Below are 23,662 nucleotides of genomic sequence, written 5' to 3' on the forward strand. Positions count from 1 at the left end.
TTCAGCAGATTTTTGTATTTAATACTTTTTAATCAATATATCCATTTCTTCTATCATAACTTCAAAACCTGAAATTCTGTGTTCCATGTCTTGTATTCGTTTGGTGAAGCTTGTCTCTGTAGTTACTATAAGATTACCTAGATTTTCATTTCAAGAATTCCTTCAGTTTGCTTATATTTTTCCATTTTCAGGTCTTGAACAGGTTCATTCATTTTCATCAACTATCCCTTTGTTTGTTTGTTTGTTTGTTGACTTTCTTTGAGGAAGTTATTAATTTTCTCTGATTCTTTAATAAGAGATTCACTCATTTCCTCTTTAAGGACATATCTCATCTTTATAAAGTTGGTCTTAACATACTTGTTCTTCACCTCTGTTGTAATACTCAGGGCATACTGTAGAAGAATAGCTGGATTCTAGTAGAGACATATTGCTCTGGCTATTTTTGATTGTGTTCTTATGCTGGTGTCTAGGTATCTGGGTTTAAGGTGATTGTGGTTCTAGGTGCTGATTTCCCAGGTTGTCTTTATTGGATGGGTTTTTATTTCCTTGGTTTCTATTTGCTCTTTGGTGTTCTGGTCTGTGTGACCTATTGTTGAACAGGGGTTCTCACCAAAGTTGGGACTGAAAATCTTACAGTCTTCTTCTGTAAGAAGAAGTGGTGGCCATTGTCCCAGAAGGGAATATCTGCCACTTTGTGACTGCAAGAAAATGGTTTGAAGAGGGAGCCTGGGGATAGTGTTGAGGGGACACTGAGAGACTGGGGCAGGTATGTGGGCTTATAGCCTACATATACTTCTGGCAGAGAGTGTGTCCTTTGTTTTAGCAAACGATCTCCACACATGTTGGAAGCCATAACACGTAGATGAAGAGGGATGTGGAATTAGGGCTAGTATTGGGAGATTAATGAAAGAACAGAGGAGGTCCCCAGGTGAGCAGCCTATGTGGATTTCTGATGGTTAGCATGGTTCTAATCCAGCAGGGATTCTCTATCTCAGTTTGCCTACCCGTTCTTCTGGCCATTGTGGCCTGCACTTAAGCAGAGGATATCCATCCGCTTTGGAGGTGGGGACATGGCTTTAGAAGTGGTAGTTGTAGGACTGGTGGGGATTGTATCTATGGGAATTAGGGAGTGTGGAAGTTTCATGGGCTGGTGGCCTCCATACCTGTTCTTCTGATTGGTGTGACATGCATATGCACAGGAGATGTCTGCCTGAACTGCAGGTTGAACACAGCCATATTCCCTTTTTCTGAATGGGAGTATATTCTGTGCCATCATAAATTGGAAATATTTAATTTGTTTTTTTTTTTTGATTTTACAAGCTGTGAGAGTAATGAGATTGCCCTTAGTGTCAGAAGAGACTTTGGACATTGGCACTATTTGGGTTGTTACAGATTATGAGGATCATTAAACTTAGACTAAGTGCGTTTTCATTTTTTTTCTTTTTTCTTTGTATTTGTTTTTCTTTCATGCAATACATCCTGACTACAACGTTTTCTTCATATACTCTTTCTAGGCCCACTACTCCATTCTTTATTTCCCCAAATTCACTAATTAGTTTCCCTTCAGAAAAGAGGAAGAATATCAACCAAACAAACAGTGCAATAAGACTAGGCAGAAACCTTCATATCAAGGCTGGACAAGGTGACCCAATAGCAGGAAAGGGGTTCCAAGAGAAGCAAAAGAGTCAGAAACACCATGACTTCTAAAGTTAGGAGTCTCACAAACACCCTAAGCTAAACAACCATGGCTTGTATGCTGAGAACCTGGCACTGAGCTATGCAGACTTCATTAATACAGCCCAAAAGGCTAGCTATTATGGTTGCTCCAGGATTGTAAAAAAAAATGCCACAGCAAAGTCAGGGCTTTAGGGAACTTGTTTATCTAAGGGTGTTTAGGAAAGGAACACACACATTCTAATGGTAATTTCTTTATTCTCTCATTTGCTCTGTTCTCATCTAAGCTTCTGTCTATTTTCTCTAGATGACTCCTGCATCTTCTTGGTCTCAACAGCTATATAACCCAATAGTCTCTTTTCATGCTGGATGTAGGAGCTACATTTTAAGGTCATCCTTTGATAAGAGGCAGAGCTATCCTGATACATACAAGTAGCAAAGCTCAACCTCTTAATTGGCTGTAAAGTGCAGCTGCACATCAACAATCAGTCATTATGTTACCTAACATTTTGTGATTAGCAGAAATGCTGGCTTTCTAGAAGTGCTTACAGAAAGAGAGTTGTGTCATAAATGCTTTGGTAGGGACATAGGTTTGCCTTAATTTTCTTAATATTAGAACATTATGCCCATAGGGCATTCTCCAATAGCACAGTGACAATAAGAACATTTTTAAATTTTGAAATATATTTTCCTATCTTTTGTGTAACTTCTGGTTACCTAAGAATACCAGCAGTCCTCATTAGGAATTACAGAGTCAAGTTATTTTCTATAGCTTTGACTAGTCATGATATATTTTTATAAATTGAGGTCAAGAATTGGTGCAAGGACTAAATCATTTGGCAGCTAGCAATAATTGGCCTTTTTTTGTATTTATGACCTATACAGATAGCTCAATATGTCCTTGTGAACTAGACTTCTATTTCTGGGAATGTATATCTTAAAATTTGTTAGCAAGCATCTGCTCTTTATTTAAAGTTACTTTGAAATATTAAATCAGCTAATAAAATACAGTTGTCTTAGAGCTTGGGTTTGTAACTATTTTCTTCTTTCAGCATAAGCTATGATATAAAACAGCTTTCAGGTATGACTCACAGGCATTGTATATAACAACAGACATAGCTTTGAAAATTATCCAAGTGTTATTTCTATTCATAAAAATTGTACAACTTAAGAAGACATTGCCTTCCCAACCTTAACAAAGATATACATGTGCCCAGTAGTTGGAATATATTTATGAGATAAACACACAGGGAGGGAGGGAATTCCATACAATATACATAGTAGCAACGGCATGCAGGGAGAGAGCAGAAGTAAAATACATTCTGGAAACTGCATTCTTCTGAGCCTTGCTTGAATGAGACATATCCATCAGAGAGATAATCCTTTGGTGGACTGACACCTGAACTTCAATTACCGTCAGCTGCACATCTGATAAAGTTTTTGTTATCAGCACTCCATGATTGCTACCTCAGTTTCTCTGAGCCCCCGTGAACCCTGTTTAGTTGACTTTGTGGGCCTTGCTGTCTGGGTTTTCTAAACCCCTCTGGATCCTACCATTCTCACCCTCTCCTTCCGCAGGATTTCTAGAGTACAAGTAATGTTTAGGTAGGAATCTTTGCATATGCTTCCATCAGCTGCAAAAAGAAAACCCTGATGACAATTGGACCAGGTACAAGTCACTGAGTATAGGAGATTATAATTATGAATCATTTCATTGATTTTCTTTCTTGGTCAGATGTATTTGGTTTTACATTAATTCTCTAAGTCATCAAGGTTCTGGTTCCTAGCCATCCAGGCATTGTCTTTACTTCTTATTCCATGGTTTGCTGTGTAGCTGGATGGGAAGCCCATGGTGTCCTCTCCTTTTCCTACTCCCCTTACTTATTTTTCTTTTTTCCCAGAGTTTTCCTCCCATTTCTTCTCTCTGCCTACCAGCCCTGCCTATCATTTCACATCAAGATTTTGGCCATTCAGCTATTTATTAGACCAATAATATATCTAATACAGACAAAGTTTCATGGCTTCACAAATGCAACACAGAAGAATAGAAAACATCTTTGCATCAGTAAAGCAAATGTTCCACAGCGTAAACAAATATAGCACATCTCATAATAATATTCCACAACAGCCTGGGTTGCATTTTGAGACCACAAGATTTTCAGATACCTAAGCTATGAGACATCTTTCATGGAGAGTTGGCTACATATAGGGAGTAGAAGTAAACAAAGAGAGAGATGTATGAGAAGTTGCAGGGATAGGGCCATCTAAGCCCTTTCAACCTGAAGCCCCATGCATCTGAAACAGAGCTACAGGATTTGATGTTTGTCCTGCTGTGCTTTAGTCTTTGCTTGGTCCAATCATCCCTCACTGTCTCCATTTCTGTTTTTTGGTACATGAATGGTATCCTGTGCCATTGTATGTTGGAAAGATGTAACTTGTTTTCTGAAATTACAAGATATCGCTGTCTGAAGAGACTTTGGACGTTTGAACAGTGTATAGACCATTGCAGACTATGAGGATCACTGAAATAACTGAAAGCATATTCTTCATGGATGACAATGAGCCAATAGTGATTTGGGTCAGAATGTAACTGATTGATTGTAAAACCCACCAGACAGGATGATGTATTTGAACATGAATCTCTCCTAGGTGTCTTTCTTTTGATTACTTGTGAAACCTTTAGTAAGAGGAGCCTTTCTGGATAAAATTCATCATTGAGGGTGTGATAGGAGTCTCTGTAGCCCCGACCCATTTCCTGTTTTTTTCTGTCTACTGGATTGTGGTTAAAACTACTCAACCAGCTTCCTGCTTTTGCTGGCATGCCTTCACCACCATTATTGACTCTCTCTCTAAGTCACATAAGATACAGTAGAAGCAATTGCTGTTTAGTGCTAAGATACTTTGCTTGGTAACTTGTTGTTTTAATTTCTTGGTTTGTTTGTTTGGTTTTGAAGACTAGGTTTGTCTGTGTAGCCCTGGCTGTCCTGAAAGTAGCTCTTTACACTAGGCTGGTCTCTAACTCAGAGCTCCCCCTGACTCTGACTTCCAAGTCTTGGGATTAAAGTTAGGGCAAATTGTTGGAATTTTTGTTTTTATGTCATTGGGTGATGAACCTGGAATGTAGGTTTTTGTACATGTCAAGCACATACTGTTGTACTCAGCTTCCCTCCTTATCTTGAATTTTATAATTTTGTAGAAAGTATCATTCTGTTTTCCGAGATGGTATGTATTCATGCCATTAATACTGGCTGAGCTTTCTGAGTCATTGGGTTACAAGTGTATTACCTTCTTCCTGCCTGTTGTTTGTTTTGAATATTTATGAACATGAGTATTTTACCTCTATGTCTGGCTATGCATCACATGGGTACCTTGTCCTCATAGTGATCAAAAGATGGTCTCAGAAACTCTACACTGGAAATAATGGATACTTGTGATCCCCCACATAAGTACTGACAATTGAGGCCACCTCTATGCAAGACCAACAAGAGTTCTTCACTACCGAGTCATTTCTCCTACCCTGTGTTGATTAGCTATAGTCAACATTTATATTCTTAACTCTTTGTAGAAGCTTCAGTAAACACCTGTGAGTTCTTTCTATCTTTTGTTTGTTTCACTGATTTTTGCATGGGAGACGGGGTCTTAATATGTACTTCTAACTGTCTTGGTCCTGACTGCATAATCTAGGCTGGCATTCAACACAGAAGCAGGTAATACTTGCCTTTGCCTTCTGAGTGCTGGAGTTAAAGGCATAAGCCAAAATAACCAGTTTATCCATCTTATTTTTCTTTTCTATAGTTAGTTTTTCCATACGATTTCTTTTACATGTATTCTGTACTATTGATCTGTTTACTTTTCTCTTGATGTTTGTTAACAGATATTTCTCTTCCAAGATGATATCCCATTTAAGGGTACAGAAATGACAGAGGTGACCCTCCAGTTTACCTCTAAAGTGACTTGGTAATTACATTATCATATCTATGTCATAGAATTTGTGTGGGGAGCACCAGAATTATATGACTATCCTGTTAAAGAATATACATTTACAATGTTGTCAGTATCATACTTTCTGTTGTAAACATGTCTGGGATATTTTACAATGCTGTGACCTATGATGATGTGCATTTCAACTTCACTTGGGAAGAATGGAATTTGCTGGATCCTTCCCAGAAGAGTCTCTACAAAGACATGATGCTGGACACCTACAGAAACCTCAGTACTATTGGTAAGTCTGCATTTTTCTTCGTGTTTTAAAATAAGGGTACAACTATTCCTTGGTTATTGATGAGTCTAGTTTCTTTGGAATGTGAACTGCAGTCTGGCTTTCTTTCCTTTATGTCTAAAAGCTACTTATGAGGGAGTACATATGATATTTGTCTTTCTGGATCTGGATTAGCTCACTCAATATAGTGTTTTCTAGATCCATCCATTTGCCTGCAAATTTCAAGATGTCATTTTTTTCCTGCTGTGTATTAGTACATTGTGTAAATGTACCACATTTTTCCTTATCCATTCTTTGGTTGAGGGTCATTTAGGTTGTTTCCATGTTCTTGCTATGACAAACAATGCTGTTATGAACATCTTGTCCATGTGGTACAATTGAGCATCCTTTTGGGTATATACATAAAAGTAGTATATCTGGGTCTTGAGAAAGGTTGTTTCTTCTTTAATAGTCAAGAAATATTAAAATTTGACAGGACAATTGTTCTTAGATATTAATATTGTCTAATAATTACCCTTTCTAGTTTGCAAACTTTACTATTTCCTGGCAAAACAGCTGTATTGATCCTGTCAATTGTCATTAGATTCTGTTTTTGACAAAGTTATAAAAAGTCTGGTTGATCTCATTAAAATTGTCACAGAACTCAGTCTTTCGGGAACCCTTCGAACCCTAGCCTGTTTTCATTCCTAATGTCTATATCAGGTGGCCTGCTAAGTAAGAGTGGGCACTTATACCAAGCCACATAGCAGAATATATTGTCCGTGTTCGAGGATACAGAAGCATAGTCCTGAACTTGTCTCATCCCCAGCTCTGTGAATGGCAAAATAAATCTAAAATTTTGCAAATACCAAGACTAGAGATTCCAGTTAAGTTCTTTAGAAGAGCTACTTATTGCCTGCCATATGCCATGTCAGGTTCTGTTTAACCAAATTAGACCTTACCCAATAGAAACAAACTGTAGACTGGCCACAGTCTTAGGTCAGCCTCATACACCCTGATTTCAGCCAAAATCAAAGTCTCTAACCTTCAGACTAGTCTTACAGGTTATAGCCCTCTATCAGGACAGGCTAGCTCCAAAAACAAAAGTTCAACACCACATACTCCTCTAGGATGGTGCATGTATTTAAACCTCTGATTGCATGGGTGCCTTCAAGAAATGAGTCAAATCCTGCAAAAATTTCTGTTCCCCCATTTCGCCCTATATCACATGCACCTTCCTAACCAGAGTTAAAGACCTCCCCCATCAGACATGAGATCTGTATTCACTCCCACTAACATGACCACTTCTTAGAATTTGTTATCAAGACCAGATCTTGAAACCAATTAAAATGTATTGTCACTTATACTTATACTGAGACGTGGATGTCACTTCCATTTGAAGTTGCACATTATTTATGAATTTAGGAATACATATGTATGTTTATATATATATGCACATATACATGCAAATACAATTAATGAAGGATAGAGGCACTGAATTCAAAAGAGATCAAAGAGTATATGAGGTTTGGATGAAGGAAAGATAAAGGAGAAATGATGGAATTACCTTATAATCTCAAAAAATGATAGAAAATAGAGTTTACCTATTATTTAAACACTCTTCCTAGCAGAAAACTAACATTATTCTCATTTCTGTGCTTTTGAGCTGCATCTTTATTTGGAATGAAGCAGGCATTAAAGTTTTCTACGAATTTGTGTGAGCAGAGAGCACAGATCTTGAGACTTAGTAGTACTGAGAGACTCTCAGTCTTCAGTTGGCATGAAGCACCTCAGAGTATAAAATATTATTGAACTTGAAGACATTATTATCAATTTACTCTTTTGTTTTATTTGAGCCTCTGAATCTCTTTGCTTTATTCCTTTCTTTTCTTATTGAAAATTTTTTTACATAACCTATTTTGATTATGTTTTCCTCTCCCCCGATTTCTCCCAAATATCTCCATCTCTCTCATTCAACTTTCTCTCTCTTCTCTTCTCTTCTCTTCTCTTCTCTTCTCTTCTCTTCTCTTCATTTCTCTTCTCTGTCTCATATATTATATATAAAATAATCAAAAGCATAAAACCAATGTATCTATATATATATAATAAAATATACATTATAATATATGCATGAAATAAAAATCTACAAAACAACCACCAAACAAACAAGCAAAAGATAAGATAAAACCTTCACCATCAACAAACAAAGCAACAATAATAAAAACCTTGCAAAAATGGAGCAAAATATCCACAAAAATACTAGCAAATTTCTTATGTAAAGGACAACTATTCATGGGATAAGAATCTGCATTGGAGTATGGTTGAGATAGACAAGGAGACTCTATTAAAGGAAACATATTTTTTTCTTTGCTGATAGATATCAATTGCAAATAGATTCTTCCTTAGGGTTGGCACCATCTGTCCCCTTCCCTCTCTCAGTGCTGGCAGACTTAAATTGAGCAAGTTCTGTGAATGTTACCACAGTCTCTATGAGTTCATGGTGTACATCAGTTCTCTTTTATCTGGAGGACACTGCTTCCTTGGAGTCATCTACTATATCTGAATCAGTGAATCCTTTTACCTTTTCTTTGTAACTCTTTGAACACTCAGGGGAAGAGTTTGATGATGACATTATATTCAGTTCTTAGTGGTCCAAAGTCTCAGAGACCTTATATCACCCAGTGTTGGATCTCTGTGTTTATTCCCATCCACATCAAGAAGAAGCATCTCTGTTGAGGGCAAAACCATTCTTTGACCTATGGGGATCGCAGTATATGTTTAGGAGTCATTTTATTGCTATGTTCTTTAAGCAGAAAGATACAAGCAAACTTTCCCATAGGGCCATGACCTATGACAGTGTCAGTTTTTTACATGATTTTAATCTTGCTGATATTTTTAAACTCCTCCCAGACCCTACCCACCTCGCTACTCACCCATATTCACACCCTTTCTCTCACTAGAAAACAAAAATGAATCTAAACTTAAAAATACAATAAATAAGATAAAAATAAGCAAAGAATAGAACAAAAAATAAGAGAAAAAGATCTCTACTTCCCACAATTAAACCCCCACAAGATAAACATACAGGTGACATTGATGATTTTCTTTATTTTCCAATACCATGCAGAATATCTTCAATACCGTGAATACCATGAATGCTAGTCAGTAGGGGTAAAACTTCTACTTAGCACCCACTAGTGGATTCAATTTTTTCTGTTAAATTAATGTTACCCTCTTCAATAGTATTAATTTTTCAGCTAACTTTTGATTTTCAATGGTATTAATCCTGCATACTAGCCGTTCATTATTACCCAGCCGAGACTGTATCATTTCTAAAAGTGCCACATTCTTTCTTAAGGATATAACATGAAGAAAAAAACTGAATCCCAATATCCAATAAAGGGATTATCACCATAAACATATAAGCCTTACAAAATACAATCCATAGTATTAGCAAAAAGTTACTAAAAGTTGCAATGTTAATGTAGTCTGCCATATTGATTTATTAATTACTTGTTATGAGATCCAGTAAATTGTTTTAGGTGTAATTATCTTTATTGTCCAGCAGATGTTTTGATTGCAGAGTTGAAACTGCAATGATGTAACTGGTCCCGACACAGAGGGTCCTGAGCTGCATTAGTTTCCTGACTTGGTACTGACTAAATACTGAGAAATATGCTTTTCTTGACAAATAAAAAGCAATTAAATCAATTACATACTCAAAACAAGAAACCCAGAACTCATGGGCAGTGAGCAGAAACTGGAAACTGCACAAGAAATGCCAGCGACAAGAAACATGGCAGTTGGTGTGGGGGGACATACATGTGCTTGGGAAATTTTCAAGGCACCTCATGCAGTTAACATTGCTGTGACAGTGGTTGTACAAACAACTGCTTAGGTAAAAGCAAGCCAGGCAGGCAGGGTTGGGAGACCTTCTGGGTTGTGGACCGGTTAGGTCCTCAGGCCGTCCACCAGGTAGGCGTGGAGTCCAAATAAGCATGAGGTGCCAGTTGAAGAAGAATGCTTTAAATGAAGTCCCACACTAGCTCAGAATTGAGATTAAAAAAAAAGTTATTTATTTAGGGGCAGACTCACAAATCACAACTTTCTGATGTAAGGGAGAACAGCAACTGAATCCCACAGCTGGATGTGTGCTTTATATCAGCCTTAATAGTGTAAGAGGCCACACTCAATGGGTCAGTAACTTTAAAGCTACTGGCAGTAAGAATTTCTATAGCAATAAGTGAGTACATACAATTTTTGTCTTTCTAGATATGAGTTATCTCATTCAGAATGATTGTCTTTTCTAAGTCCATCCATTTGCTTTCAAATTAAATGATTTAATTGTTTTTAACAGCTGACTATGACTCCAATACATAAATTTAGTGTCTTTTCTTATCCTTCCCCTGATTGAGATACATCTATATTTCCACATTCAGACGATTTCAAATAAAGCGTATGTACACATAGCTGAGCAAGTGTCCTTGTGGTATGATTGACCACCTTTTTGGTTATCTGCCCAAGAGTGGTATAGCTTGTTCTTGTGGTAGATTGTTTTCTTCTTTTCTGAGAAACCACCATATTGATTTTCAAAGTGGCTATATAAACTTGCACTTCCACCATCAACGGAGGAATATTCACTTTGCTCCACATTCACCACAGCAAAGTTGTCACTTGTCTTTTTTATCTTAGCCATTCTGACAAATATAAGATGCCATGTAAGGATCATTTTGATTTGATTTTCCTAACAACTAAGGATGCTTTACATTTCTTTGTTAGGAGCCACCCAGAGAAATCGCCATTACAAGGTGGCACAGGTGGTCCTGCAGCTTGGAGGTAATCAAGTCCATATTTGGTATTGCCATGTGGGACTGAGCGCCCTTTGCCTGCACATGCGCAATTGAGCCTTGTCCGTGCTGCAAGTCTTTGCAATGCACTTCTTTGCCATGATTGAAGTCTTAATTCTAACAGTCATGGCCTTTTTACCGCTATGTGGCCATCTGCAGGCCTCTTCACTACATGGTCATAATGAACAGGACAAAATGCCACCTTCTAATGTTAGCAACTTGGGTGGGTGGAGCAGCCCACTCATTTCCCCGTTTCCTATTGCTATTTTTATTGCCCTTTTGTGGACCCAATCAAATTGACCACTACTTCTGTGATATTTTTCTCTGCTTAAAGTTGCTTGTACTGACACATACATCATCGGTGTCCTTATTCTGGCCAACTCAGGTATCATCACTTTAGTGACCTTTATGGTTCTATTTGTTTCTTATGTCATTATTTTACTCACTTTAAGAACTCACTCAGCAGAAGGAAGATGCAAAGCACTGGCTACATGTGCATCTCATGTCACTGTGATAGTTTTACTCTTTGGGCCAGCAATCTTTTCCTATCTTAGACCTCCTACCACTTTCCCTGAAAATAAAATATTTGCTCTGTTTTATACCATCATTGCTCCTATGTTCAATCCCTTAATAAACACTGAGAAACACAGAGATGAAAAACGTAATGAGAAAAGTTTGGCGTTGGTCTATAATTTTAAAGGACGTATACAATTAATTTGTTTATTAGGTGTGTGGCTTTATAATAGAAAATTATAGGTGTAAATTAAATAGAAACTATGTTGTGCATGTTATCTATTTCACTATCTTTAGGAGAATGAATATGTCCAATAAAACATGTTTTATTTAATAACTAAAAGACTATTAAAATATCAATTTTTTGGACTACAGAACTGAAATCAGCAGAGTTACTTGCAATGAAAATATGAACCAAACCAAGCAACTGATACTATAATTTTCAATGATTTATATTTAATATTTCCAAAGATTACTGAGCTTTGTGGTCTATGGTGGTTTGAAAGAAAATAATGCCCAAAGAGGGTGGTACTATTAGGAGTTGTGGCTTCACTGGAGTAGGTTGTTGGAGGAAATATATCACTGTAGTTTTCCAATTCTCAGCTCCTCCCAGTGCCACAGTTGATTTCCTATTGGCTGAAAAATGTAACCAGCACAATGTCTGCCTCCAAGCCACCATGGTGGTAATGGATTAAACCTCTGGACTGTAAGTCACCTCAATTAAATATTTTCATTTACAAGAGTTGCTGTTGTCATAGTGTTTATTCACAGCAATAGAAACCATACCTATGACAAGGCTTCTATTAAATTACATCTTTTTTTTCTGGTTGTAAAACAATTGAAATTTATTGATCAATGCTATGTGTTAGGAAAAAGTTTTAAGACGAGCAGATCCTCTGCCTCAAAGAAATCCAGTTAGGTCAGATAAACCAAATTAAAATGCCCATTTTTTATTAAATATGTCTCTCTGGTGGCTGAGTACATGGTTGGGAGACAGGAAAGCAGGGAGCACATGCAAACCCAGAACCACGTGTTTCTCTTCTGGGAACCCACTTAAATATCCTGTGGGAGTGGTCCTGACCCCTCTTAGGTCTTGGGATTTGGAGTCCAGACCAATACAACTCTCATGCCAGTGGGCTAAGATGAATGCCAGGGGCTGGGGCTATGTTCCAGACTTAAAACTAAATTTTTAAGTTTTGACAGCATATGCTCTTACACCTCATCTTCTAGTATTCAGAAATCAGTTGTGGGTCTGAGATATCAATACAATATAATGTGGAATAAATTAGATCTTGGGTTAATAGTTGGGTTTACCAATGCAGAAATGTGAACCACTAATGAAAATAAAATAGGAAGTAGTAATTCAGAATGCCAAAAACTTGTGCTGATGGTTTATTAATTACCCCTTGTAACATGAGGGCCGGCTTGTTGAATCCCACACCAGTTATGCTTTAAGGGGTTATTTATTTTGGGGGGTAAAACTTACATACACCATAAACCGTCAGGAAGGGAGCCTAGTCGCGGGAGCCGGGAGCAGGAGCCAGGAGCAAGCACCGGAACCAAGAGCCAGAACCAAGAGGGCCTGGTCCGGATATGCTTCTCTTTTTAAAAGAGAAATATACCACGCCCCAGTGGGCTGGTATTTCAGCAGCTATTGGCTGACGGAGCGGAAGTCGCTCCCCGCTGCACTGTGGGCTAGTATTTCAGCGACTATTGGTTGAGGCAGCGGAAGTTACTCCCACAACACCTCCCCCTTTTGTTTAAGTAAGAGAGTTCTAAGCCTACTACGAAATTATATACAGTAAGTACAAACCTACACAATTATATACAATAAATACAAATATCCTATTCTAACTAGCTTAAGTCTTGTATAAGAAATAACTTGGCCACGTCATGAAAAGAAAGTAACTACGTTTATATAATCTTCAATCCCATCAAAGATCTGAGAAGGGAAATAATGTTACCTGAGTAATTAGGAAGTACAATCAAACTTCCAGAACATGTAACAAATCACATAGACAACTGGCTACCTGGGCAAACACCCAAAATCATGTTTGCAGCGTTGAAGCAACCAACTTTGGCTAAGGCCTAACATAACTGACATACCATTTTCAAAGGCAAGGAACTTTTCAAAACTATCTTATCCTGTCTTGGCAGGATATGACAGTCCTGTTTTATCCATTTACGGATACTCTGTAACTCTGTCAGTAGTTGAGGTATGGGCATTTCTTTACCCAAAGGCCAGTTCTGCCAAGAAGAAAGGCTCCAGATGGAGTGTCTTTGGTGCTCAACATTCTCTCGGGAATAGATCAGTGTTGCCAGGAGCGATTGTGTCTCCCTACCACAGATCTCTGAGTTAGATTAAAGGCCATTTTCTACAGCTCTTTGAAGAGGTTGAAGATTATCTATCTATATTGAATATAATGTCTATGTATCTAAAGAACCTGATTAGTCTAATTATAAATGACAAACTTAGATGACTATTGATCTATATTATTCTCAATATCTATCTAACTTAAAGACTGAAATAGTAAACAACTGTGCAATAAATGGGGACAATATGACCTCCAAGTATAAACAATGTGCAAGTATACATTGCAATATGGTAAATATATATATCAATACATAAACAATATATAAGTATCTTAATCAGAGGTAGAAGTGTACAATACAATATGGTAAAATATACATATATCAATACAATATATATATGTCAATACATAAAAATGTTTTAAACAGAGGTAGAAGCATGCATGCCTAAAATAGTCAACATAATTTAAGTTTGTATCAATATATAAGAATCAATACCAATATATTTGTCTAAAAGCAATAACTCACAAGTACAAAGCTATTATCCCATAATCCAATTATCCCTCTTTTTTTTTTTTTTAGGATTCCTGCGCCTATAAAATTCCTCCCCCAACCCTCAACCCTATACTAATTATAACCAACCTCTAAATGATGTCCCTAAACCCAAGGACAAACTTTACTGGGAGAGGGGACGTCGTTCTCTAGAATTACTTCCAGCTGTCATGGGGGCGACGTTCTTTCTGGGGGATCCTGTGAAAGCAAAATGATGGTTAAATTTCAAGATCAATGTCTATTAAAATTGCAAATAGTCTCTGAGTATTTTGTGGAGGACTGGCCAGAATGTTGTACAAGATGTGCATCATTTCAGCTAACCATGTTGGAATCGTCTTGTGCAGCTGGTACTCAAAACAGGTCTTGTAGTAGCGCTATCAGTATCATGATGTCATATCAACCAGGTGGAGTTGTTATGGGGCCCCATCTTCTTCCTGGAAACTTCAAATGTCACTGCAGGAAAAACTTATTGTTCATTGTGGAAAACTTAAACATTAATCATATATATTAATCATATATTAATATCATATATTATATGATTATAACCCCTGCTATAAGAACACTTCCCATAAAAATCAAAGGAGCCACATAATAAAATCATTTGCATATCTCTGCCCCTATAATACCTAATGCTTTTATGTAGATTATTATTGATTGGATATTACTCAAAGACATTTCTTGTTGCAATGAGTGAAATACCACAAAGAAGAAGGGATTGTCCTTTAGAAAAAGAGAATTATACTGTGGTGTCATGGTTGTACTGACAGGATTTTAACTGTCTTACACTAAAATTTACCACAATGCTGTTTAATTACATGGAACATGTGGGGAAGATTACTTCATGATGAGAAGAAAAAATGTATGAAAACATTTAAAGAACTCAAATACATATTATATCATAAAATAAACCATTATGAAGGGGCTGTGTATGTGTATGTGTGGAATATCTTGCATACAGGAATTATTGCTTCCTGCTCATTTCTAGTGTTAATCCAAAATTCTCAAAGAATAAAACTATTGACTTAAATTTCTTATGGCAAAAAAGTACTTCAAGAGTTTATGTAGAGAAATCATATAGAGAATGTTTTATCAAATTACAGTGAGCATTATTTGCTCATATTCACTTAGAAATCCATTCCAAAAAGCAGCATAGCATTCTTAAAAAGGACTGGGTAACATGACGGTATGGGAAGGAAGATAATTAAAACACACAAAATTTTAGAATACAGAAGTGAACTGGAGGACTTTCATTTACCTTGAGGTATGGAAAAACAAAAGGAAAATGAGGAAGATGCTATTATTTGCAATTCTTAAAAGAAAATATTAAGTATTAGTAACATCAGTAATTAATAAAGCAAACATCTCTTTTGAAAAAGCACTACAAGTTATTTCATAATCCAAGGTTAGAAGGTAATGAATTTAAATGTTCAATTCCTTAACTAAGTTCTATTTCAACATTTAAGAGGGAGGACCACGTTATAGAATCTAAGGGTAAATCTCAAGATTTAGATTAACTGATTTAATATTCGCTTACAAACAGCCCCATACCTATCAGTAGCATGCAATATATATACTATTGATATACATATCGCTACATAACATCAAAAGGTTTTTTGCCATTTGATGCTTTAAGTTAGATGTACTTTCCAGAAACTGTGTCATGGTGGAAAACAGTTATGATTTCAGTCTATTTCCCTTGTTCTCTGTGATATGGTGACAATCTCATGATGGCATTCTTCATCTCATTGTTTCTGAGTGTGTAAATCAGGGGGTTGAGCATGGGGGCAATGAAAGTGTAAAAGAGAGCAAATACTTTGTTTTCTGGTAATGTCGTTGCTGGTTGAATGTAAATAAAGAGTAGAGTAGCAAAGAAAAGGACAACTACAGTAACGTGGGAACTGCAAATGGAAACGGCTTTGCGACGATTCTCTGCAGAGTAAGACCTGACAGTATATATGATCACAGCATATGATATCAACAAGATCACAAAAGTCACTAAGCCCATCAGGCCAGAGTTAGCAATAACAAGAAACCAATATTTCTGGTGTCAGCACAAGCCAGATTGAGCAGAGGGTAAACATCACAGAAGTAGTGATCTGTTTCATTTGGGCCACAGTAAGGTAAGAACACTGCCAGGAGAAACTGACCAAGGAATGCAGAAATCTCCCAGCACAGGAAGCGGCAATCATTGCATTGCATCTTTGCCTGCTCATAATGATAGTGTAATGCAGGGGTTTGCAAATGGTCACATAACGATCGTAGGCCATTCCCGTGAGGATAAAGACCTCAATGCCCCCAAAGAAGTGCATGGTGAAGAACTGTGTCATGCAGCCATTTTAGGAAATTGACTTTCTTATTGCTACTAAGTTTATGATCAGTTTGGGCGTCACAGTGGAAGTGTAACACAAATCTGAAAATGAGAGGTAACTCAGAAAGAAATACATGGGTTGATTAATAAGGTGACTACATGTGACAGAAATCATGATAAGTAGGTTCCCGAATAAAATTGCAATGTAACAAAGTAAAAATAAGACAAAACGAAGAGCTTGTATTTCCTTTGTCTGAGAAAGTCCTAGAAAAAACAAATTCTGTGATATTAGTCCTATAGTCCATGATCCACAAATGTCTGTATTAATCTGAAATAAATTTAAACATGTGTGAAATACATTTAGCACAACGCTGCAAATTGTCCCCTTTCAGGGAGCAGATTAGATTAAAAAATATTCAGAGTTTGAACAATGTTAAATTTTCATCTTTATTTAAGAAAAATTTCCAATGGTGTTTTTTTTGTAACATCTTGAAAACAGGAATAGCTGTTTAATAGTCTTACATATTTCAGATGAATATTAATGTTGTAGAATAAAACATATTTGTATTGTGATTCTATAGTGATGCATTGTCAAACAAAATGGATAGGATACCACCAATGAACTATAGAATAGCTACTTCTGTAGAATCCCAGTCCAGTTTACATTTTTCTATTCATTTTTAAGAAGAGATACAGAAACAAATGATTAAATGTGAACACATTTACATGTAAATTCATGAAGTATAATACTTGAGTACTGCCACAAAGAAAATATGTTGAGTCACACACTCTATATACAAATATATGTGAATAATGGGCTTGTGTATTTGGAATCACCGCATAGTTATACAGGGTTTCTTTTTTCACCTAACTGAAAAATCTGTTTCTAGTCTCAGTAATTTGAACTGCTGTATTTAGGAATTTGTATTTGTATAATAAAGGACTATTTTTGACTTACTGAAGAAATATCAATGCAAGAAAAAAAGAATTCTATATTTAAAAGAGTCAACTATGTAACTACATCCTACATGTTGAGAAAATAGTAACTTTTGTTTGTACTTTAGCATCTACCCAAGTCTTAATAGTACAATTCAGCTACATTTTACTTAACCATACAAGTTACTCAAATTTTCTAATTGACCCTTTGTTCTAGCTTATTTTTGTGTTGCTTTGATAAAACACAGCCAAAAGCCAATTTGAGAAGGAAAGGATTTAATGGTCTTAAAGACAACATTCCTTGATGAATGCCAACCCAAGGTCAGAAACTGGAGGCTGTACATGAAACAGAGAACATAGAAATCTGTTCAGCTGCCAGTTTCTAGGCTCAAATACAGCCAGCCTAGGGATGGAATTGCCCCCCTTAGCCTGGGACCTCTAGATCAATGAGCAAACAAGAAAATGCCATATGAACATCTCACAGGTAAATTATATGTAGGTGATTCTTCAACTCAGGTTCCCTTTTGCCAGGTGTGTCAATTGGACAATGGAGACTAGCCATCACACCAACCGAGAAGTGAGAATTCTTAGTGTCCAGCAATCTCAGCTTCAGAATTTCAAACTGCATTTTTCAGGTTCTCCCAATTATTTTCTCTACACTTCCTACTTTTTATTGTCTTGAAGTAATTCAGACATCATGAGTATTTCTGTGTTAACTTTTTCCTAGCTTTACTTTCTTTTGTGATGCTAAAGATAGAACCCAGCACTGCATAACTATTCCACCCACACAATCTCACTTTAATATGCATAAACACTTTTGATTTGTCGACTTTTAAATATAATTTTATTAAAATTATTAAAAATATTAATATATGAAAAATAATATAGAAGCAAACTTTTTGATCAGTCTGCTTGATCATACGAGAAATTCACTATTATTTATGCAAAAAAGAACATTATAAACTATTTTATATAAGTTGCACATAACACCAGTTCCAGTAAGTTTGAGATTCATTGCCCTTTCATTTAAGTTCTCATTTAATTTGTGTAAAGATTAAGCATGTTTGAATCTTTTCAGACTGTTACAGAGTTGGTGGTAACTACCAATACATCCTTCCTGGAATCCATTACACTAGACAGTGAGGAAAAAAATTTTTTGCTTTCACATTAAATTTTAAGTTCAATTAACAGTTGTACTTTAGGCTTCAACATTTTTACCAATGATTTAAAAATGGGTAATGCTCTATTTTTTCCTCTTCTAAAACTCCGATTCTTCTGACTACATGGAAAGAATGAATTATTTATTCTTAACATTCTACATGAGCTGGATCTAGTCTCTTTTGAGATTTTTTTCATTTTGTATAGGTAGACATTTTGTCTACCTGTTCTTATCTACTGCAGCTTTGAGATTCTTCAAAACATACTAAATCAGTGTTTAAAAATATCAAAGGCCTGTGTTATTATAACAATAACAGAAAAAAATCTGAAGAATTTAAAACTTTTAAAGTGAATATTATAAGATCATCATTTTGTTTTTTTTAGATACACAGAATTAATTTTAAAGGAATAATTGTATACTTGAGTACAACTGAACTAATTGAGACATGCTAAAGAAGCTATCATTTAGTTTACTTTTCACCTTATACAAAAGTCAAATAATCAAATAAATCAAAATATAAACTAATACTCTAGAAATTATTTGAATTTATTATGCACCCCATTTTAACCATCCTTTTGAATAATGTGTGTGTGTGAATGTGTGTACATATCTGTGGTGTTCATAAATTCAGCAAGTCACAAAGAATGCATGAAAAAAGGAAAATTATTTGAGGAGGGTTTCTGCAGGGAGAGGTAGGGAGTAAGAATAACAGGGGGATAAATATAATAACAATACTATACACATATATATCTATGTATTTAATCTATATCACATGTATAAGCCATTTTATCACTACTCAGTAAATAATGCTGAAGTTTGTCTCTTTCATCTGCCTGTATTATTTTCTATTTCCCTGAACTTAAATAGGTGACATCCTTTTGTGCAGTTCTGCTTAGGTGGAAGTCAAAACGAGTACAAAGCTCAATTTTCAGAAATCAATTCTGAACTCATTGTTACTTATGTTTTTACATTGGTAAAGAGGGATTTGAAGCTGGGACAAATGGCTGCTTGCATTTCTTTAAGCAGATCAGAGTAGATTTGCATAGACAACATCTTCTACTTTTCCTCCTTACCACTGATGCCTAACTTTTCTGATCCTAAAATTATGACATTTCCTTTTTCCCAGAATGTAAAGCTCCCTTACCTGCAAAAAGTAAGTAATGTCATTAGTCAATGTGTCCTACCACACTGACTCCAACACTTTACACACTGCCTTCATGCCACAGAATGAGAAATGATGAGATCAGAGAAGTTTAAATTCCACAGCATTCACTGATTTTTTTTGTTTTAGTTTTTGTTTTTGTGCAACTGTGCTGGGATGAAGTTGGACATTATTCCATTTCCTGTCTATTTTTTTTTAATTTTATCATAATTCCTATAGTTTACAAAATGTTTCATTATTAATTTATCACAATATTATGTATACTCAGAATCACTGTGCCCTCTGGTGCTACAACTAACTGCATTATATGGATTGTTTATTTGTTGAATGTTAAATTCCATAACTTGGTTCTGTACGGAAATTCTACCTCTATGAGTATTAGGGCCATCATGTTAGTTTTCCTTTACAACAACATAACTGAAAGCAGAACAGAATAAAGCAAAAGTAGACTAAATGAATCAATTTTGTATTGAATCTTGATTATCTGACTTTGGGATTAATTTATACAGAGTTTCTGAATCTAAAATTTTTGTCCGTCATGAAAAGGAAATAGATCTCACATTCTGTTAATTTGCATAAAATTAACTTTTCAATCACTGCTTACTCTTTGGTAGGTATGCAATGTTGTCAAGTCCCCAAATCACAAAGGGTAGACTAAGATTGCTATTTAGGAAGAAAAATAGCAGTTTATCTTTGTTTGTTAGCAAGATTTTTAAACAGATAAGAAAATTTTCAGGGTTTCATAAGTTAGCTACAATTCTAAAATGTAATCAATTACTCATTGGTTACCTCACTTGGCTTCAGTGAATACTTACAATGTAATATACATATGACTCTGGTTATATTAAATGAGTTACAAAACAAAATGGGAGTCTTCGAACATGGAAAGGGAGTGATAGGAAAAGAGAATTAGATAGGTGTTAGAGAAAGGCAAGAAAAGATGGGAAGAGAATGTAATCAGAATATATATGATATTGTCAGAGAACTAACATAAATGTTATACATATGAAACAGTCAAAAAACTAACAAAATAATTTTTTTTCTTTTATTCAACTTTACACAAATTGTCCCTAAAATTTTAAATAAAGAATAGAAGCATCATAAATAATGATTTCATTTATTTTTTAAAAATATATTATAAAAGCATGATTCATAATGCTTCATGCAGAATTTTTACTGAGAGCTGATATTGAAAAATAATTTAATTTGCATTCCACTTGATTCAAATTTTATGCAGCATGATCCATAGCTACTCTTAATTTGGAATCACCCATTAAGTGTAATGGATATGTGTTTAAATTTTCACCTACAAGTAATTTTGTATAACCTGAAGATAACACTTACTAGTTTTGAAGGAAAAGTCTTGTGGTATGTTTCCAAAACAAACTTGACTCTTTCTAGCTTTAGTTAATACAACTGAAAAGGTAAGGAAGCTGATGTCATGCGTATTGGCAAATATTCACAGCTCTCTTCCAATATCACATTTACTTTAGTCCCGAGGGGAAGTGAAAACATAAGTATTTCATGGTTTCTGTTCACTTACAAACTAATTTTCTTGGCTGATACAGTGATGACAGAAATGCAGCACAGTATCACTGTTTCTAGAGTAGCTCACTGAGATCAGTTGACCAAGGTTAAACAGAACTCTTATTTAAAACTTTGTTAAAGGGGCTGGAGAGATGGCTCAGCGGTTAAGAGCATTGCCTGCTCTTCCAAAGGTCGTGAGTTCAATTCCCAGCAACCACATGGTGGCTTACAACCATCTGAAATGATATCTGATGCCCTCTTCTGGCCTGCAGGCAGACACACAGACAAGAATATTGTATACATAATAAATAAATAAATAAATATTTTTAAAAAATCTTTGTTCAAAAGTCTAAAAAGGGCTAGCATCAGTGCATCCATCATTTGAGTATATCAGAAAGCTACAATAAAACCACCTGTCATTGTGGTGAGGAGGTAGTCATTGGAAAACTGATTTTTGTAAAGAAAAGTTACAATACTTAGATATTGAACAGCAATAAAAATAATATTAATATGATAGAACTAGAAACTCGATGTAGCCAGTTTATGCAAAATATAAGTGCTAACTCTATCTACAGTTTTTGAATTATCCCACAAATTCCATAAAGCATATACTATTATCTAATGGAAACATTTAAAATTTAACACCATTGCTTGCCTTTACCCCGCACTCCATTTCTCTCTCTCTCTCTCTCTCTCTCTCTCTCTCTCTCTCTCTCTCTTTGTGTGTGTGTGTGTGTGTTCATGTGACTGTATGCACTTTATAGAGATTACGTGTATATTTGTACAAGCACAGAGATTCAAGGTTGACTTCCTGTGTCTTCATCAATAGTTCTTCACCTTGATTGGAAGGACTTCTCTCAATAAACCTGGAACTCATTTATTTAGCTTGGATGAATACTTAATAAATATCAGAGATCTATTAAGAAACTTTTCAGTTTTATAAGGGCCCATTATTGATTGTTGATCTTAGCGCCTATGCTAACAGTGTTCTCTGTGCAAAGAGTGTTCTCTTGTGCCAAAGAGTTTAAGGAAATTTCCCACTTTATCATATATCAGCTTTAGTGTATGCAATTTTGTCTTGAGGCCTTTATTCCATTTGAACTTGAGTTTTCTACAGGGTGATGATCATGGATATATTTGCATTATTCTGCAGGCAGATATATCCAGTTTAATCAGCACCATTTGTGGAAGATGCTGCCTTTTTTCAAGTGTATATCTGTATAAAAAATCATTTGTCCATAGGTGTATAGATTTATGTCAGGGTCTTCAATTTGATTTCTTGATCACCCTCTAAAAACTGAAAGTAACACTGTTATGGAGACACAATACACAAATCATAAAACAGAGAAATCAAGCAAGTACTGGTGTAAAGGACTCATCATTATAGGTTATTTTGAACATGCCTAGAATGTGATAACACCTACTAGAGATGAAAAGTAATCATCAATGTTATCCAGTTACATGCCCTGAGAACTGCAGTTCATGACCTGCTGATACATGCCACTTACTACAATGGTAGTATGAATTTTATGGAATGAAGCAACTATTCTGATGTGATTTCAGGACCATTCCATGAGTTGGAACTACTGCATGGCATCATTATCTCATTTCCAAATACCTGTGGCTAGAGAGTTAAAAGGTTGCTTTGGTTAATTGTGATACCTGTAAAAAGACACTATTCATAACCAAGAAAACTTATAAATGAAAGAGTTTCTTGGGGCATTCACTTTCAGGTGGGTTAGTTAGAGTACAGGACCATTATTGCAGGGAGAGTGGCGGCATGCCAACAAGTATGACATCAGAGAAGCAGCTGAGATCTTGCATTCTAATCTTTAACCACAAGCACTGAGAATGGCATGGACTTTTGAAATTTTGAGGCTCAGGCAGTGATACATTTCCCCAACATTTTCAAATAGACCCACCAACTGGTAACCAAGCATTAAAATATATGAGTCTCTAGGGGGCATTCTCATCAAAACTGTCACATAGAACCAAAAGGAGATGCTGCTATAATTGTTATGTTAAATAGATATCATGTTAAAATAACTCCTAATGATTCATCATTATACTCTTAGAATAGTGCATTTCTTAAGCCTCTTTGGAAGAGCTTCTTATTGGTATTGAAAGACCCCGATATGGGGAGACTCTCACTCAAGTATCGGGATAACACGACCCCCCAAGTAACTCACGAGAGACTGTCATTGCTACAATCACATGAGGTTTAATCGATGGGAAGACAGGAACCAGTGCACTTGGGCCGAGACTCATAACCCACGCAGTGGAAGAGTTCAACCCCGAGGAGCTGGGATAAGGGGTTTTTAAAGGAAGAAACCACAGCCCAGTAATCCAAAGGGGTAGGGAGGGTATCATAGAAAATCCAAAAATACCAATGATAATCACAAGAGGGCAACTCCCTGTTTCTCAAGATTATTCTCAAGATTACAATCTAACGTTATCTTCAGCTAGTTCCTAAAAC

General features: G+C 35.9%; 2 pseudogenes; one reads left to right on the forward strand and one right to left on the reverse strand.

Annotated features, from left to right (window-relative positions):
• LOC148122866 (olfactory receptor 5L1-like) overlaps window positions 1-11,645 on the forward strand; it is a 52,963-nt pseudogene extending 41,318 nt beyond the window's left edge.
• Window positions 11,646-15,768: 4,123 nt separating this feature from the next.
• On the reverse strand, window positions 15,769-16,707 carry LOC148122868 (olfactory receptor 4P4-like; annotated as a pseudogene).
• Between the last annotated feature and the right edge of the window lie 6,955 nt (window positions 16,708-23,662).

The sequence above is a fragment of the Myodes glareolus genome, chromosome 2, assembly GCF_982192425.1.
Source record: "Myodes glareolus chromosome 2, mMyoGla1.1, whole genome shotgun sequence".
NCBI classification, from domain to species: Eukaryota; Metazoa; Chordata; class Mammalia; order Rodentia; family Cricetidae; genus Myodes; species Myodes glareolus.